This window comes from Mesocricetus auratus, unplaced genomic scaffold (assembly GCF_017639785.1).
Source record: "Mesocricetus auratus isolate SY011 unplaced genomic scaffold, BCM_Maur_2.0 Super-Scaffold_100009, whole genome shotgun sequence".
NCBI classification, from domain to species: Eukaryota; Metazoa; Chordata; class Mammalia; order Rodentia; family Cricetidae; genus Mesocricetus; species Mesocricetus auratus.
Window position 1 is genome coordinate 17,078,317 of NW_024429193.1, and position 19,672 is coordinate 17,097,988.

Here is a 19,672-nt window from a genome sequence, read left to right on the forward strand (position 1 = left end):
CCACTTGACTTGAGCGATGCCTGTTTTGTGTGATTGTTGCAGCACCGGTGAGCTGGCTCAGAATAAAGACATCAAAACGTACTTTTAAAATATCTGCTCCAATAAGAGATGAGGAAGAACAAGAATTAAATCTATGCATTTTTAATTTTTATTATCTATTTGTCTGTCTGTCTGCCTGCTTGCCTGCCTGCCTGCCTGCCTGTCTGTCAGGGTTTCTCTATGTAGCCATGGCTGTCCTGGATCAGTCTGGCCTCAAACTCAGAGAGAATCACCTGTCTGTTTCTCCAAGTGCTGGGATTAAAGGTGTTAGCCATCATGACTGGCAAATCTATTCATTTAATGTACCTTTTCTCAATGGATCTATCTATCTATCTATCTATCTATCTATCTATCTATCTATCTATCTTTTGTGTGCACTGGTGTTTCGTCTGTGTGAGGGCAGTGAATCCTGGAGTTACAGACAGTTGTAAGCTTCCATGTGGGTGCTGAGAATTGAACCTGGGTCCTCTGGAAGAGCTCTTAGCCACAGAGTCATTCCAGCCCCTGAATTGATTTTTTAAGCCCTTAAATCATAATAAATGTCCTCAGTAAAGCTTTTGAGTGATACTTGTACATATTTATGACAGCTTTTATTTTTTCAAATGTCTGCAAGAAATGTTAGTTACATATATTAAAAATAAATATTTATTTCTTCACTTATGTATGTATGTGGTGGTCCTTGTTTGTATACCATGTGTGTGCAGTGCCCATGGAGTCTAGGAGAGGGTCGTGGGTCCTCTAGACCTGGAGTTACAGACAGCTGCTATATGGGTGCTAGGAATCAAACTTGGATCTTCTGGAAGAGTAAACAGTGCTCTTAATTGCTAAGCCATCTTACAGCCCCCTGCTTATATACTTTTTAAATAAAAACGATTGAATTGTGTTTTATGTGTATGAGTATTATTCTACATGTACACATGTGCACCATCTACATACCTGTGGTGTGCTGCCCTCACCAGAGGTTCACAAACATACCTGGTGCCTATGAAGCCCAGAAGAGGACATTGGATTCTGGAGTTAACACATGGTAGTGATTTTCCCTGTGGATGCTAGGGGATGAACCCATGTCCTCTACAGGAGGAGCTGATCCATGTCCTGGGTACATACTTTCAAGTAAGAATATAGAAATAATTCAGTTTACAGGTCCTACTGTTATCCTTTGGGGCTATAAATGGGATCCAACTTAATTCTCTGAATTAAGCATTTTGTAGTTAAATTTACCTTTGGCTTTTAAACATATTTTAAAATAATGCAATTTAGATTATGGTAAACTAACGCTCCCTTCATCTCAACCATTGTTTCAAAATCGAAGTTTTCAGTATTGAGAATTTTATTTGGGAGACTATGTTATATTCCTTTGGCGCTGTGTTTGTGTGGTTGCATTACAAACATCTCTGAGGTAAAAGTTTGGTATCTATCATTAACCTGTGGAAAGGGATGTGGACCTGTGTAAGGTGGCAACCGTACAGGTTGTGGATGAAAAGGCTGGGAATCGTGTGTAAGGGCCTTGAAAGGGATTGTGGGATCTCAGTGGGCCTCTCTTCTTGCATGCTGGCTCACAGTGTAAGTGACTTCTTCTACTTCATGCGCTTGGCTGTGGTGCGCTGCCCTCAGGAGAGCCTCAGAGTTCATGCTGCCACACAGCTTTGTACTGGAACCTCTGTGAACTAAAATCATCCCTCCCTTCTAAATTAACCTCTCTTTTTGTAAAACAATAAAGGCATGGATGTTATTATTGTTGTATAAACAGTTGACTTCCATACTTGCTTATCAGAAACATGATGTTTCTCTATGGGGGGAAATGGCTGGAGAGATAGTAGAAATCAATAGCTTGTGATCCAGTTGCTGTCTCGCCCCAAACATTAACACTTTAGGTATGGGGCAGAGCTTGGCTAGCCTTCTGAGGACCAGGGTGAAATGTTTGGAAAAAGCCTTTGTCCAATTTGGAGACATGCTTCCAATTGTTGATGGTTGACTCGATTGATGGATGCCTAGGGAATTAGTAAAGTATTCCTCTAGCCGTGCCTATGAGGACATTTACAGGGAGGACTGATGTGTGAGAGAGTAACAAGGGGTAGATCTGCCTGGAATGTGGCTAGTTCATCCAATATGCTGGGAGCCTGGATGGAAGAAAAGCAGAAAAAGATAAAGGGCAGAATTTAAGAACCTTTCCTATTGAAGGCTTCTACTGCCTACCAAGCTATACCTTCTTCAGCAGTTCAATAGGACTTTGAGCCGGGATGCTGGAGGGTGCTTCTAGGTCTTTCAATTTATACTTATTTGGCATCATGGGGCCATCAGCTTCCCAGTTCTCAGCCTTTGTGATGTGTACATGGTAATTGTGGACTATCCAGCCTGTGATCATGTGATCAGACCTAACAACTCTCCTTTTGGAATTGTTTGTTTATTCTATTCTGTTCTTCTGGAGAATTGCAACTGAATCACAGCTGTTTATGTGGTCCTAGTTCATGCCCACAGGAAGATAGCCTTTTACCAGATGTGGGGTGTCTCTAGAGGTGAAGGTACGTGGGCTACGTCTCTGTTTGCTTTAATTTCCTATTCGATTCTGAAAAACTAGTCTTTCTCTAATTGGGCTTGATCATGTGACACCTATGACTGGTTCCTCCATTCCTGTTTGATCTGACCTACTGTGTTAATGGCAGAGCTTAGATACTCAGAAAATGGGCTCCAAAAATTTGATTTAAGGTGGCCTTTTTGTTGCTGTTGTTTTGTTTTACTTCTGGCATGATTTCTAAACATTTGTGTTTAATGTGTAAATTTCCCACCATGTATTTCTCAGTTTATCTATTAGAGATTAGCCTGTTAGCAGTTTGCATGAAGTCCTTATGGAGTTAAAACTACCGACTCTTTGACTGTCAGTTGGATATTTTCATACTGCCTTGTTGATTCTGTTTTAATGACTTTATTAAAGCACAGAACTTCCAAGTTATATCTTTAGATCTCATCAGATTTCCCTATAATTTCTAATGATTTTTAAAAGTGCTGGTTATAATCTTGATGGTAATTATGGATAACAGATGCATGTAGTTTGCTTGTAGATCTATCTTGTCATTTGCAATTTCTAGCACTTTAGTGAGTGGTTGCTACTCCCAGTTTGTTTTGCAGATGAGGAAACCATGGCACAGAGAAGTTAGGAGGCTTAGGTAAGGTATAAAATAAGAGCTGGCATTTGAACCATATGAACCACGCCCATGCTACTCACCACTCTTATATTGCCTCATACTTCCTCAGAGTATAGAATTTAAAAGATGGCTTAAACACAAATGTTATCAATAGAAAGTATCATGACAAGCATCAGATGCATTCAATGATTTTAAAATTTAGTTTAATAAATAATATTGATTCCCCTCTCTATTACTTATCAATTATGTTTATCTGATTATTGGTTAGATGAACTGTGGTTGGATTGTTCTATTATTACAGGTTTGGGCCAACATTTTGGGAAAGTATTCTTGCCTAACCTTAGCTCAAAAATCTATTTTAAAGCCTGCACCTATGGGAAAGGCTATGTTAAATAGTGAAAAGTTAGTTTTAAATATCAGGTTTGATAGTGTTGTAATTCTTGTTGTCAAGATTGTCTTGGTTAGGGTTTCTACTGTTGTAATAAAACACTGTAACCAAAGTCAGCTTGTGGGTGAAGGAATGGGTTTGTTTCATCTTGCTGCTTATAGTCCATCATTCAGGGAAGTCAGGGTAGAAACTCAAAGGAGGAACCAATGCAGAGGTCATGGAGAAATGCCTCTTAACTGGCTTGTTCTCATGCTGTGTTCAACCTTCTTCCCTCCCACAGGACCACCAGCCAGGTGTGGCGCCACTCACCGTAGGTTGGACTCTCTTACATTAATCACTAATTAAGAATATGCACCACAGGCTTGCCCACAGTTCCATCTGATGAGGGCATTTTCTCAGCTGAGGTTCCCTCTTCCCAAATGACTTTAGCCTGTGTCAAGTTAACATAAAAGTAGCCAGTACAAGGATTATTTAGACTTTATAAACTAAGGTTAATTGATTGCAGATTTATGTTTTTGGTATTTACTGTTTATGGCGTTCATATGAGAAGCGAATGTAACTGGAAGATAATTACCTTACTATTTAATGTTGCAAAACAGTAAGTAATATGATTGTGTCCATATACTTGGACTTTTCGAGAAACATTTAAGTTCTACTTAAGTTATGTGCATTTCTCATTTACTAAAACAGAACTTCCTGAACAGGAGAGATGCTTCTAGAGTTAGCTGCACATCACATACCTTTTATTTATTTTTATTCAAGAGCTACCAGAATATCAGAATACTTTCAAATGCATGGCTGCTGTGAAAACTCAAGGCGGAACAGTTTACCTTCAAAAGAAAGAATTAAAATGATATTGTAACAAACTCCTAGAAACAACAGAATCACATGTTAGTGGTTCAAAGACGGAAAGAACCGCACATGAGCGTTTGGTATTGAGAAAAGTCGGTGCGGTGTCCAGGCAAGTTTTGAAACTCCCTTCAAGAGTAAGTGTGGCTGTGGCTGATACTGTGAACGCTGACTTCAGGAGATTCCATCTCTAATAGTAATCTGTGGGAAACAGGCTGATGTACGACGTGCACTAAGTAAGTGAGAGGAAAATAAATGTCTCACTCTAAAGGATGTCAGTGGCGTAAGCCTGGCTGTTCATCTGACTGAATTTGTGAGGCTTTGAAAAGCGTATTTCCTTCTCTAGACGGTGGCTCAGCTCCAGCTGTATATTGCCAAGAAGCTGTGTAGTGAATTTAATGGCTGTTCAGGTTTGGATTCTGGCATTAAAAAAGGCCCCTGTGTTGTTGTTGTCTATTAGTTTCTCCCCAAGGAAGATCTGGAGAAATAGTATTTTTTTCCATCAGTTAAATTTCAAAATGGCTTTGTCTCCCTTTCCATAAAAGAAGATATGTTTAATAGCATGTGTATGGAAACATGGTAGCATTCTGTAGTTCTTGTTAACTTCAGGATGTATAGACTGTTCTTTCACCAAATATATCTTAGGTTTCCATGTGGAAACAGATGTATGCCTGCTTTCAACAAAGAGCCTTACCTTCTTCATCAGAGAATTGGCAATAGAAATGAAGAAAATGTAAATACTTAGCTGGCAAATTGCCCTTGGCCTTGCCATGCTGGCATTATTGTTGCTTGTTTCTGCAGCCTTGTACTTGTCTGGTGCTGTAGTAAACACTCAACACACTGTTTTATCCATCTTCTAGAATGCTTGACAGGAAGTTGGTTTCATAGCCCTGATTGTATAGATTAGGGAAGTGAGAATATCAGATTTGTATACCTGGTCCAGAATACTTAAGTCTAGGCAAGGCAGCGTAGAAATTTTAACTGGTGTTAAACAACTGACTCAAGAGTGGTTTTAAAAGCTGCATCATTGTCTTAGCTGCAGCTGTCAACTTGGTTGGAGTCTTTTGAGCAAGCATAATTGGGCGATCACTCACATCAGATTAGTTTATGGTCCTGCCTATGTGGGGTTGTCTTGATTAATGACTTTGTAGGAGGACTTAGGCCACTGTGGGCAGTACTGTCCCTATGGAGTGATCCTGGGCTGTATAAAATGCTAGGTGATGAGAGAACCAGATAGTGAGCCAGTAGGCAGTGCTCTTCTGGTGGTTTCTGCTGTACTTCCTGTTTGAGCTTGACTGGCTTCCCTTGACGATGGACCATAGCCTGTAAGCTGAAATGGACCTTTACCTCTCTAACTGCCTTTGGTCATGATGTATATCCAGCAACAGAAAAGTAAGCTAGCACAACTGTATCGAACTTTCACATGGGATTCTTCAGACCTCCTTTACGATCTTGAGGTAAAGGTAAAAATAATTGGGTTTCTAAAGAGCTTTTACCAGGTATTGTGGTGATAAATATAAGACTGTGGTTACCAATATTATCTTCCTTTTATTTTGGTGTCCAGTACAAATTAATTGGATAATGTTCCTTCAGATACACTTATAGCTAAGGTGTGAACTTTCTGTTGGCAGTGTTATGGAAATGAGTGGGATTGATCCCTACTGCAGTCTCTGGGTCACACTGTATTTTTAGGATGTCTCCAGTGCTGCTGATTTTCCTTCTCTTTCCTTTTTGGTGAAGAACTGCAGAGTCATTGAAGGTATCTTCCCCAACTAAGGGGACATCCTCAGCTGGACTTCAATCCAAAACTCCTTGTTTTAAAAGATGATTGTGCATCTTTGGTGGCTTTTTTAGAACAGGGTGGTAGTAGGCCATGAAATCACATATCATATTTGTACATGTGTGAATTTTCTGGTCCCTGACATTGTCAGAGTTTGTAAGGAGTCTATTAAAGCTTGATTGGACAGAGTGTTTGGCACCTCATCACACCTCTTGGTGTTTTCGTCTTTTATTTTCTGTCTTTGCTGCCATCAACTCATTCCCCAGGGGCCTCTTACAAATTATTGACATAATGCTAATTTGTCTCTTGCTCACATTACTCCTTTGTTTTCACAAAGATTGTCCATGCAGAATGATCAGCTTATTAATGAGTTAGCTTTTTCCATAGCTAATATATTTCATAATACACATACTAATTAATGTTTAATATACATCTGTTACTGTAATGGTTATTGTGTTATTTAGTGTATTTCTTAATATATATGTCATAATATTATGAGATGTAACATAATTATGTAACTACATTATAGGTAGGCGATTCTTATACTTTATATGATATTTTTGTATTTCATAAGCATATTATATGACTGGAAGGTAGATGGAAGATAGGTACAAAATTCTTGGTTAGGTTTGCTCAATACACAGAAATGTCAGGTGCAGAATATAGGATGTGTATTTTCATGCATTTTTTCTGTATAAAATATTTTTTCATCATTGTCATGATTGTAACAAGTTTGTTTTTGATTGCTTCTCAAATTTAGTGATTGAAAATTTACATTTGCAAATTTATAAGTTATACTGATGTAATAGGGCACTTAGGGTAAGATAGTAGGAATTATTAGTTGGAATTATTTTAAAATAAAGAATAATTACACACACATTGTAATGTAACAAACATGAGTAAGGACAAATACATACCTATGTTCCTTGTTTTGGCCTAAAGATAATGTCAACACATTGGCTGCATTTGAAATGAAGCTATTTAGTTAAAGGCCTTGATAGACTGACTTACACTTGGGAACAAGTCCTGACTAACTACTTAAAGTTTTTTGTTCGTATAAGAAATTGACTTCTAGTTACTTCACTGTAGCATCTCCTTCAGTTGGATAAGATTACCATCATTCTAGTGGAGTTTCAGATATACCACTTAACATTATTTAGGTGTTACAGAGTTTTCAAATATAAAGACAATAACATTTTGTCAAACAACACTGCAAATATAAGTTTCATACATGCATCTTATGGCACTGGAAAAACTGCTTTGCCCTTCAATGTAGCATTTCTTTTATCTCCATTAGGGTATGGGCTGTGTTTCCCAACACTTGAATGCATGTTGGACCTGCAGAAGTGATGTTGTCTAGTTTCTAGGCATCTACAGATTCCGCTGCTTCTGCTCCCTCTTGGAACTGTCTACTGTCTTGTGTAGAGCAGAGGCAGGCTAGCCTGATATCAGGTGAACAGCCCGGTGGAGCAGAGTCAAGTTCACCCATTCGAGGTCAGCTTTAACAGAGGAGCCACCAGCCAGCTGATCCCAAATCATCTAAGAGGCCCGGGTGCAGATGGGCTGACTCAGCAGCCTGCACTGCCTCGTGCATGCTTGAGTGAATCCAGCTGAGAACTGAGATGACACCCAGCTGTTGTGGCTTTTTCCATTGAATATCTAAAAGAACCCTGTAAAACCATCAAATTGAAGTTATTACTTTATTTTGGAAGTCATAATTATTGATGTTTACAGCCATTTAACTAGTTTTTCATTCCCAACAGCTACATAAAATAGGAGAGACTGAATATTTTCGACTCTAAACTGTTTCAAGTATCATAATGAAAGAAGGCAGTATGTGTTTGCTTTTAGATAGAGATAACACTTATGACTAGGGAAAGAGCTTGACTGTTTCATAGCATTTGTGGAAATTGTTCAATTTGTATGTATATATGTATATAAAAGAACAAAGTTTAAAATTTTGACTTTATATAGAATGAGTTGCAAAAATGTTTTCTAGGATTGAAAACATATAAAAGGCCAAATTAATATTAAATGCAATTTTAAATGTATTATTGAGCTGAAAAGACAGCTAGGGAAATCTTTAGAAGCCAAATTAAAAAAAAAAGACCAGTTCAGAAAAAACCCCAGAGAATCCTGTATTGACTGAACTTTGGTGACACAGCTCCAGAAATGTATTCAAAGGCAAAGGTTATACATGAGATAGTGCTTTCTGTGCAGAAGAGGCTAAGTTTAAGGAACAGAGCAGAAAACAAGATGCTGTAAATGGATTTAAATATACCTATAATCACAATAAACATACATACTCAGTACTTTGTGGTGCAAAGACAAATATTGTTGTACCTCATAAGAAAAAATCACTGTTATATGATATTCATAAGTTCAGTGCCTAAAATGTAAGTCCTCAAGTGGCTAAAAGGAAAAAGGAAAATATCATCCTATTTGTCAAAGATAAAAAAAGAATCTAGAGACTTTAAAAAGGTCACTTCAATCCTGTAATGGGTTTAAATATTCTAAATTTTATGTCCTCCAAAGCCTAGTTTAAAATTTTAAAATAAAGTTAAAATTAATTGAATTAGAAGGTTAAAGTTAACAAATGGAGCTTACAGTGGATTTGAACATGATTGTCTTTTTTATTGATTGACTAATATTGTAAGGATTCAGGCATTATTCTGGCCTGTCCCTGTCACCTGACAGAATGCTCTAAGGCAGTACTCTGGTCAGCCCATGTGCAAAGGGCCCCTTTAAAAGAAAGACCTCTGCCTACTTACACTCTTTTTTTATTTTTTATGGTTTCTTTTTTTTATTAAAAAATTTTATTTTTAAATTTAAATTCAAATTAGAAACAAGGTTTCTTCACATATCAATCTCACATCCCTCTCCCTTTCCCTCCCCTCCTCCCACCCCTGCCACCATCCATCCAATACCCCCTCCTTTCCCCAGGGAGGGTGAGTTCTTCCATGGGGGTGTCCATAGTCTGTCATTTCATCCAGGACAGGGCCTAGAACCTCCCCCAAGAGTCCAGGGTGAGAGAGCATCTCTCATTGTGGGATGGGCACCCAATGTCCATTGGTATGCCAGGAATAAACACTGGTCAACTACCAAAGACCACATGGATTGCCTAGGCCTCCTCACTGACACCCCCATTCAGGGGGTCTGGATCAGTCCCTCGTTTTCCTCTCACTTTTCCTCTGTTCCCCTGGGACAGACAGGACTTTTCCTGTCTCCCTCTTCTCTTCTGTCCTCTGTGTGTGTGTGTGTGTGTGTGTGTGTGTGTGTGTGTGTGTGTGTGTCTGTGTCTGTCTCTGTGTCTCTTTACCTCTTTTCTCTTTTCTTCCCCCCTTTCTCTTTCTAATAAAACTTCTCACTTGAGCTCTGTCTGCCTGCATGTTTGTCCCTTCACCTCGGTCACCCTTGCCTGCCATGAAATCCGCCAAGTTTCCCCAGGCTTTATACCTAACAAATATCAGCGAGCATGTAGGAGATTTGAGCCACAGCCATGAGATGTAATGGCTTTGTATTTTATTTCATACAACTACCTTGTTGAGTGCACAAAGTTAGGGTTATTGTTTTTAAAAACTAAGTACATACTTTCCACAAAGATAAGTAACTTTTTTTTGAAAATTATATGATAGAAAATTACATTGGAAACATTTAAGTGTAAAAACTCCCTTTCCATCACAGTGACCCAGACTGCCATCATCACAATACCCCGAGCCCTCTGTTGCCTCCCAGCATGCTGACAGAGTGCGACAGTGGATACATAGACTGGAAAATGGTGATGAGGAGAGACAGGCCAGAATATACCGAAGTGCTGTAGTGATCACAACATTGGTCATGTGACCAAACTCAGAAAACACAGAAAGGAAACTTGGCAGATGGGGATCAGAGTATGGGGAAAGAGAAAGAATGAAGGGAAGGAGAACTCTTGACACTGGGACAGCGTTGATCTAGAATGTTCTACTGTGAGTTAAAGGCTTACTACCAAGATTAGTGCCATGTGGAGTAGCAGGACCTAGTGAGAGTCTGTAGGTCTTGGGGCCCTTCCTACAAAGAGAACCTCTCCTTTGTCTTTTTTGTTTTTTGAGTGCCAGGAGGCAGGCAGCTTGTTATCTACATACTTTGCAAATTATCTTCTTCATCCTTATCCCTGCAGGTCATGGGAGCAAACCTTTTCAACTTTTTCCCTCTGTTAAGTGAATCATCTCAGATACTTGAGTATCAGAAACCAGACTAATGGACAGAAAAGGAGAAGGGAGTGGGTTTCATAGGATTCTATAAAACACAAGACAGCCACACATTTCCTTGTAGTTAAGCTGGTAGACCTGTGCACCCATCAGCTTTGGGGATCAGTTTTCTCCATCCCCCTTTTTTGGATTTGGGGGATCAAATTCAGATGTCCGGTCCCTTCAGTGTCCTCAGTGACTGAATTGTACTGCTGCCTCTACCTTCTTTATAATTGTTTTCTCTTTTCCTTTTTGGAGGAATGCCCTTTAAAAAGAATCAAGTTTTAGCAGTCTTTCCTTTCTTGTTGTTGGTGTACATCAGATCATTGAAAAAGATGTATAATATTAATCTTTTTGTATGATAATACCGGAAATCTCTTGCATGGGATCTGAGAGAAATCGAACAAGACATCTTTAATGTAAATAGCACAGTGCTTGTATTGAAATGTATTATGCTAAAAGGGACTCAGTAGAGTTTTAATAAAGATACGTTACCCCTTTCCTTTTATATTCATTGTAATTTACTTGTGTTTAAAATATCCTTTATTTAGGTCAGTATATCATAATCTAAGATACCTAAAATTAATTCTTTTACCTTCTCCAGGCATTTCCTAGATAAAGAATAGAATCTCTGATTAGCCAAATAAAAACAAGATTGAAATGAAGCTTTGTGTAGCATCAAGCCAACCCCCCCGCAACAGGGCTATTGTTCCGATTATTTTCACTAGCAATGATCACTGGAAAGACTAAAAGGTTTGGTTCTCTGCTGTGGCATGAAGAGAGGAAGCTCTTATTAATTCTGTGCAGAGCCTGTTTCCCACACAGCTACCACAATGCACCACAGCCTTCGTGTTCCAAAGCTGGAAACCTGAGAAGGAGCCATAGTCCTCCTGCCAGCAACAGATGGTTACTGTTTAAATGAGGGTAAACGCTGCCTCTCATCTGTGCAGTGCCTGTAGGTTCTGGGTGGGGGTGAGGGAGTGGGTCTGAAGGGTTAGAGCCAGAGAATGAGCTAGTAGCGAGATTCAGCAGAGGGGAAGAAGGAAGCCAAGGGTCTTGCTTTGTTTGTTCTTGTGTGCTCTTTAATCACAGGCACATGGCAGGTTGTATTTTTCTGTCTCCTTCTCCACCTCACATGGAGGGGGAGGTATGAATCGAGGAGGGCAAGGCAAACTGTTGAACTGCGTTGTGCGTTGGCATCCAGCAAGTGCATTTTGCTGTGGGATACGTCTGTGGCTTGTTTTCTGCTTGCTTGAATAAGGCCTTTCCGAGTTTGCCAAGCCTACAGTTAATGTGGTCAAGGGATTTATTATGAAATGTACTAAGTCTTGGCACGGAGCTAATTGCATATAACAAGAAGCGTGCTAGAGGCCGAGAAGTGACACATGCAGAAGGCATTCTTTTTCTGATGCTGCTGAAAGAGGTTTTGTGTGGGGAATGTCTGCATGTCTGCACTTATTGCTAATGAGGTAGCCCCTGGCCCAAAGTGCATTTCTGAGGTACTTGTTAAAATCATTGTGGAGTTTTTCACTCTTTCCCTTTTGTGTTTTTGTCAACAACTAGCAGTTGAAGAATGGATATTTACCAACTACTTCTAGCCCTCTTGCTGTATCATAAAATCATTTATGGTAGCTTAAACTATATGAACATATTATGATCTAGAATAATTCTTATATAAATATAATGACAGCAATCAGAGAAGTTGTGTTAGGTAGCTATACTAAAATAGATGGGATAGTTTAAAGGATAGACATTTATTTTCTCATGATTCTGGAAGCTGGAAGTCCAAGATCAGTATTCCAGACTGGCTGGGTTGTGGTGAGGCTGTCTTAGTAGTTTGTAGATGGCCACTAATTCTGTGTACTCACATAGCAGAGAGAGGCAGAGGATATTCTGTAGTGTTTATTCTGAGAAGGGCACTAACTCTTTCCCAAGGGCCCCACTCTCAGGATCTCAACTAAACCTGAAAGGCTCCTCCTGCAAGTACTATCATATGGTGGGTAAAATTCTAATTCATGCTATAGCCAGAGGTATTGAAAGGACCACTGTTGCATCTTTTTAAATGTATGCTCCTAGATCTTTCTGATTATTTTAAAGTTAAGGTTAAAGGTCAAATACTTGTTTTCTTTTCTGTACTAACATTTTATTATGAGTTTTCTTTCAAGTTTACTAGTATATTCGATACATTGTTGTTTGTTGGTGCTTACTAGTTGGTCTGCTCATCAACTGTGTATTCATTGAGTGTTTGGTACCTTAGAATGCTTTCAGACTTTCCCAATCTATATGCAGAGAATAGGCTGTCACTGACATGTGCAGGGATATAGCACAAATGTTTGACTCAATGCAACAGTTAGATTCTTGTTTGGTATGCACTTTTCTGCTGATAGCATGCTGAGGTTCTAGTAACACCTTGTTACCAAGATTCACTTATGAAATAAAGGCAGAGTTTCAGTGATATCTGGAGAGTTCAGTCATTTTCCTGTTAAAGAAAGATTATTTTTCTGTGTACTTAAATAATAACTGGGAAGGGAGAATTATTAAAGTGCCTGCCATCATTTGGTCAACACAAGTATTTCTGTTACTCGTGGTTTTGCAGTGGCAATATTCCTGTACTTAAGACTGAACAGTAGGAGCCACAAATTTCATTTCTGGCACAGCACAAAGTAAATGTCAGCATGAAAGTATTCAGTATTCGAGAGGAGAAAAAGGTAACATTCAAAAATAGAGTGGCTAAGCTGTCACTCACTTCTGTGTCCTCTACACCATTGCAGCTTCATTAATATCTGCAGGGCTCATCAGATCTGGTAGAATTCTTATCATAAGCCAGAAACTGGACTAGTCAGGGTGGTCAGAGACCTGATGCTATTAGAAGAATAATTTGCTTGCTTGCTTCTTCATTCAGTTTTTATTTACTCTAGCTTTCCTGTGTTGGGGGTGCTATGTCAAGTGGTAATCACTAGGGCTGGCACTTAATCTTTGATTTACTTGATATTAAAATGAGTCTTCCCCTCCTACTTTTCTTGCCCCTTAGTACTGAAGATACTAACTTTAAAGTGATTCTTTATTGAAACAACACTAATATTGGGAAAATCACTATATATATATACATATATGTGTATATATATATATTCATATATTCTAAGCAGTCATAAGACTTCTCGTGTCCCTGCAGATTGTCAAGGCCAGTGGGAAGGTAGTTTGGGAACCAATGCCTATGTAATTAGAGTCTCAGTTCCCACCCCAAGGTAACAGAATTTATATGACTTTTTTTACCTGATTTAGATACATGTTAAGGTTCGAGATGCCTAATTATTAGACTTGGATTGTATTCATAATTGTATGGTGTGAGGTTTTATCTGCTGTCACAGTTGAAATGTTTTATTTGCGTGTGTATTCTTTTAACAAGCATTTACTGAACATAAGGATTTATCAATTATTTAACAGGAACCACCCTGGAAGCAGAGTATAAAGAAATGTAATCTTTAGTCACAAGTCGTATTTCAGCAAATTCTACAACCCAGCGAAGCAGAATTTATATCACTGGGAAAAGAAGACATTTGTTTTCAAGTAGACCATGAAATGCTCACAGGGGTTTAATCAGAGGTAGAGGAGTAAATATCCTAGATAATCTCAGTTTTATATTTTGGCCAAATTTTGAGTAGATAAATTACTAGAGATAGTTTGTTACAGGTCAAAATGATTAGGTAAATCTCTAATTGAAGGTGTGGATACTTGGGCTCATTCTGTTGATAGTTGTAAGTATACTATCTCTTAAGTGCGAAACTCAGTATGTTGGTTTTCTGTTCTAAGCCTTGGTTTGTTCATCTGAAAAGTGGGACCATTAGTCTTGCAAAGCAAGATGACGTGAACACTGACGTCAGCCCAATGATCTCGAAAAGGTTTATTTTTAGTGATTATAAGAACAAATCAATTTTTCTTGATGTATTATAGCTAATTTAGTAAAAGGAAAATATAGCAATGTGACTCGTGCTTAAAACAAAAATCTTTCTCTTTAATAAAACTAAAGCTTGAAGGGCTAAAAAAGAAAAAGTAATGTCATCATGTTGAGACTAAAAATTATTTTTAGTTTCTTAAAGGGGGAAAATTTGCAACTGGATCATTCTTTTTGGCTCTAGACTTTGCACTGAGTTTACATCAATCCCAAGGCAGGCTCTCTCTGTCTGAAGTAACGGTCCATTTCAGTTTTAATGAGACTTCAGGCCAATGCCCTTTAAATGTTTGAGTAGGAAACTTGGGAGAAGTAGAGTCTTCGCCATGTTGTGTGTGGGCTTCCTACCAAGAAATCAGTGCACATGCTACTTGAGAAAACATGGCATCTTACTTTGGTTGTTGTTATTTCCTAAGTTCAAAAACTATATTTCAGAATGATGCTAATAAAGAGTGCCGAGTCTTGAAAAACAAAAACAAAACAAAACAAACAGAAAAACAGACATTGAAATTGAATTTCTCTAATCAGTGAGAAAGAAATGTTCTTTATTCGGGTCTCAGGAAATTGGTTCACTTGTTTTATAGCTGGAGTCTCACTTCAAGGAAAATTCCTTGGTGCATTTCCATTCTTGTAAAATGGCACGATGAGGAACAGCAGTAACGGTGGAGGCTACATGGGAGGAACTAATGGGAATAGAATGGTGGCAGGAGCCCACCATCGTGTAGCCCTCTGAACGGGGTGACAGAAATGTGCCACTCAAGGTAAACCGTTCACATTTGTTGTCTTTGGCAATCCCTGGGAACCTTGTGATAATGTAGTTATTGAAATTGAATTTGGAAATGGTAATGTGGTTCTCAAATTTCACCTAAAGACAGTGCTTCCAGGTTCCACCTAGGAGGGATCACATACGTTCAGAAGCAGGGCACCGCTAGCATTTTAGTAGCCCATGAAAAGGATCATGAAATGAAGTGTAAAAGAAAAAAAACAAAACAGCCTACTCTGGATTTTCTTTTCCTGATTCTCAGTGAGAGAAGTAGCCCTCCCCACACATTGCCTTCACAAATACTCATGTGGCACTCATGTGTGGCCTCACCCTGGACTCTGTGACCTTGGCAACATATCAGTGGTTAACACTTTCACATAGACTGTTATGAAACAGTTTTCCAATGTACTGGCACACAGCAGCTTTTCTTCAATTGCAAGCATTTATAATCTGTTTCCCCACCCTATTTTCCCTCAACAAACATCCATTATGGTAGACAGTGCCACCAGGAAGTGAGGGTGAGGAGTGAGGGAGCCCTGGTACAATTGTATCTGGAATTTTCCATAGTCTCAAGAAATGTGGTCCTGGTCCTGGTCACCTTGGTCCCTTCCTTTGTTTTTTAAGTATTGATTCTCCTAAGAGTTTCCTTTTGACAGTACTTGTTTTACATATTGACCCTAGTCTAAAAGTATTCATAACAATAAACATGCTTTTTTTTCCATACCTTTAAATTCTTATTCTAATCTTTAGCTATCTTTAATCCAACATGGCAATCTTGATCATCAGATTCTGAAAGAACCAACACTTTACACTAATGAGTTTTTTCTTATTTTTGTCCTTTCTACATTTGCTTGCCCTTAAAGTAGTTGTATAGACTAAATATACTCCTTTGGTAATAACTGGATTTTCTTTAACTCACAATGAAACTAATTTCTTCCTCCACCTTCTCCAAGTATTAGGCAGAAAAGTTATTGGGCGAGTTTCATGATACAGAGTAATAAGAGCAGAAAAGAAAACAGTTAAAATGACTATTCCAAGTTCTTAAAGGCGTCTTCTCCTTGGAAAAGTTTGGTAGTATCATGTTCAACATTTAACATAAACCTATATCAACGATTCCCTTTTCTGCTTGGTTTTACAGTTGTACATCTAATCCAAAATTGAAAACGTCTTTGTTCTTGAGAGAAAAATGCCCCACATTGCTTAGATTGATGGTGCTTTAAGACATGTTTATTCAAAGGTGGCAGCTGAGAGGTGAACAGGGTAAATGCCCCACATTAGAGACCACTGTGTCTATACAGCAGATGCAGGCAGAGATCTGTTTATATAGCTGCCTTCAATTTCCTTTGATTTATAATCTATGGGAGAATTTAAATGCGTGGTCTGTAGGTTTTAAACAAATACGAAGATTTTAGACAAACATACCCATTCTAAAAATCAATTGGTGAAGAAGATTTAGTCTCTACCAAGTCAGCTGCTGTTAAATTACATGATCATGTTCTTTCATGAGTTCATCCTTGGGGTGTTGGATCAAGTAAAATTACTTCAAGTTTTGAGATCTTAGACACAATTTGAACGAGTGCCACTTCAAAGCAATCTTTAAGCCATTCTGTGAGCATTCTAAAATACACAAAATTGATTGCACTATGTGCTTTAATGTTAAAATGTTATACCAGCATGCAAATCATATAAGGTTAGGAAATGCATTGTGGCTATTTCTGGGCTATCCCTAAATGCTACTTGTTGGCACTTGAATTGCATCTTTTGATGGCCCATGTATATTTGTCACAATTGCTTTTTTGACCATGTTTACCAGTGTAAGTTCTCAGATAGGACCTGGAATTCTCTATCAGGGACAACAGTTACAGACACTCTTCATCTAGAGTTTTCTTTACATTCAGTTGTGCAGTCATAGGTACAGCTCTTTGGGGATTTATAAAAACATCTTTGTTATTTCCAACTTTGTGGATAAACGTGACTAGTCCTTTTTTCTTGGTGTTTGTAAAATGTCTATAAATGTTAATTCTCTTACTGCTTTTATTGAAGTTGATGTAGTATACCAAATTAGTAAGACTAAACTTTGCATGCGTAGCCAATGAGTTCTCACTATTTTGGGCAATTAAATCAAGACTTGGCTATGAGACTATCTGGTACAGAAAGTATCTGTTCTGGAACAGAGGAATATTTTGGGAATGGGGATTTTTCTTCTCACACTTGAGAGATGATTTCATGTATCTAATCCTTTGATGCCCTTAATTTGTTCTGTTCAAATGTAAAAGCTAAAAGTTAGTCCTAATTTGGCCATAACTTCTCTTCATGAAATACTTGTATACTTTGATTATACTCACACTAGAAACTTCTCAAGTGCCAAATTGCTTCATGGGGTAAATTTGCACACATAGGCAGCTCATGAATTGATGTTACAATCCTAAGTGGAGAAAATGTTTTTGTGGATTTTAAATTGCTAGAGATTTGCAGGAGTCATTCTTTTTGTCCTTATAAGGGAAATTACAGCCATGTGTTTGCAGAAAATTGCTGGCTTTTAGAATATTCTGTGAAACAATTAGTTTCCCAAGCTAAAACCAGATTGTTAAATTGTTTAGTATAAGTTAGCCTCAAGGTGAGATAAACTGGGGGCACTGAGTTTAAAGATGATCTTGACTATGTTTATATAGGAGGCTGTGGTGATATATTTTTTTGCAATTTAATGGAGGTTGCCTGGGATCCAAATGCAAAGCCACCCATACTAGTTAGCCATAGAAGCTGGGCATTGGTGGTACTCACCTTTAATACCAGGACTCAGGAGACAGGCCATTGGATCTCTGTGAGTTCAAGGCCACCTAGGGCTACATAAGAGTGAATCAGTCTAAAAGAGTAACAGAGCTCACACCTTTAATCCCAGCACTAGAGAGGTGTATGAGGAGGAAGCTAAAGGTCTCAAGAGAGATTCAGTTTACAGTCACAGGAAAGACAGGATCTCCATTTCAGCCTAGGTAGAGGTAACAGCTACTGACTTGCTGTTTTGCTTCTCTGATCTTCATGGCAAGCTTTATTAAATCATAAGCAATATACCACCACCATAGGCTGTATTTATGAATGCCTAATTTATTCAGTACCTTGGTCTAGTCATGAATCTTGAAGTATTAAAGGGAAACCTGAGGCATTTAACACAATGGGCTGTGCAGACTTAAATACTAGCCAGTTATAGTGGGTTTCAGCCCTTACCATTGCTCTCTAAATCTCAGAGATAGGAAGCAGCACCTGTGGTCCATGGTTCCTTTGGGCTCTGTGGTTACGTCATCACCATTGAGGTTCCAGAGTGGAATCATTTATCTTGAATTAGGTCCCTATGCTTCTCTAAGTCTTTTGGGTGCTTCCAGCTGTAAATTGATGATACTAATATCTGTTTCTGTGTGGTCCATTGACATTTAAAGTCACTGTAGATAATGTGGTACATTTAAAGACAACTGGAAGTTCTGGACAGTAAGATTGTTGGGGAATATTACTTTCAGGTGTGTTACTTTTGTTTATGCTGCATTTGTTTAACACTGTGCAGCTGTGTTACTGTGCCTGTCTAAAACACCTGATGGTCTAATAAAGCGCTGGCAGGAGAGAGGAGTAGGTGGGGCAGGCAGGCAGAGAGGATAAATTTAGGATCTGGGAACCAGAGAGGAAGGAGGAGGACTTCAGCGCTCAGCCATCCAGACACCCAGCTAGACATGAAGAAAAAAGGAAAGAAAATGTATCCGGAAATGAGAAAGATAAAAGGCCTGAAGCAGAAGATAGATGGAATAATTTAAGTTAAGAAGAGCTGGTAAGAAACAAGTCAAGCTGGGGACGGGCATTCATAACTAAGAATAAGCCTCCGCTTGTGATTTATTGGGAGCTGGGTGGTGCCCCCCCAAAAAAGCCAAAAAAGCAAAACCAACCAACTACATAAGATGTTGTTCTTATGTTTTCCAGACACTGAGAAAACTTTTTTAGCATTCTCTCACTCCTACCCAAAGTCTCTGGTAAATCTAGAAAACTTCTCAAAAGAATTGCAAGAAAATGCCAGCGATAATGGTTCATGTGTTTATCTTTGCCTTTTCATTTTAAATGGGAATTAAAGACATTAAAATATAAGTTTCTTATATGATGCTGTTACAAAGCACTACTTTTTTGGTTAAAGTTTTTGGAAATTTTCACTAGACATTCAAGACAAAGCTAAAGAAACACATGGTTTATTTTCCTCTTCTTTATTTGATAGTTTGATTATTTCTGGATTTTTATCTGATTATGACAAGTCCTGGTGTTAAGCCTTAGTGAAGGAATTAAGCATTTCTCTTTCTTATACATAATACCATGGACAATTCCTGGCAAACTATTTCTTGGATCTATGGTACTTCAAACTTGCCCTTTGGACTAGACATTTTCACACTTTAAACATTTTTCTACATAGAAATCTTTCAAAACTACTTCCCATGCTTCTCAACATACTCAAGTGGAATCCTTCATTTTTCTCCAGACCCTGCCTCTCGCAAATTTGTTAATTTGAA

General features: G+C 38.5%; 1 protein-coding gene across 3 annotated transcripts in view; it reads left to right on the plus strand.

The window, feature by feature from the left end:
• Nucleotides 1-19,672, plus strand: part of Bmpr1b (bone morphogenetic protein receptor type 1B) — a 311,257-nt gene that overhangs the window by 94,706 nt on the left and 196,879 nt on the right. The window contains exon 1 of one of the 3 annotated variants that reach the window (XM_040751703.1): nt 18,793-18,948. The exons of the other annotated variants lie outside the window; for them this stretch is intronic. The gene's annotated coding sequence lies outside the window, so the exon portion shown is untranslated. Of the gene's footprint in view, nt 1-18,792; nt 18,949-19,672 lie in introns of those variants that run through there. 3 annotated transcript variants of the gene reach the window in all.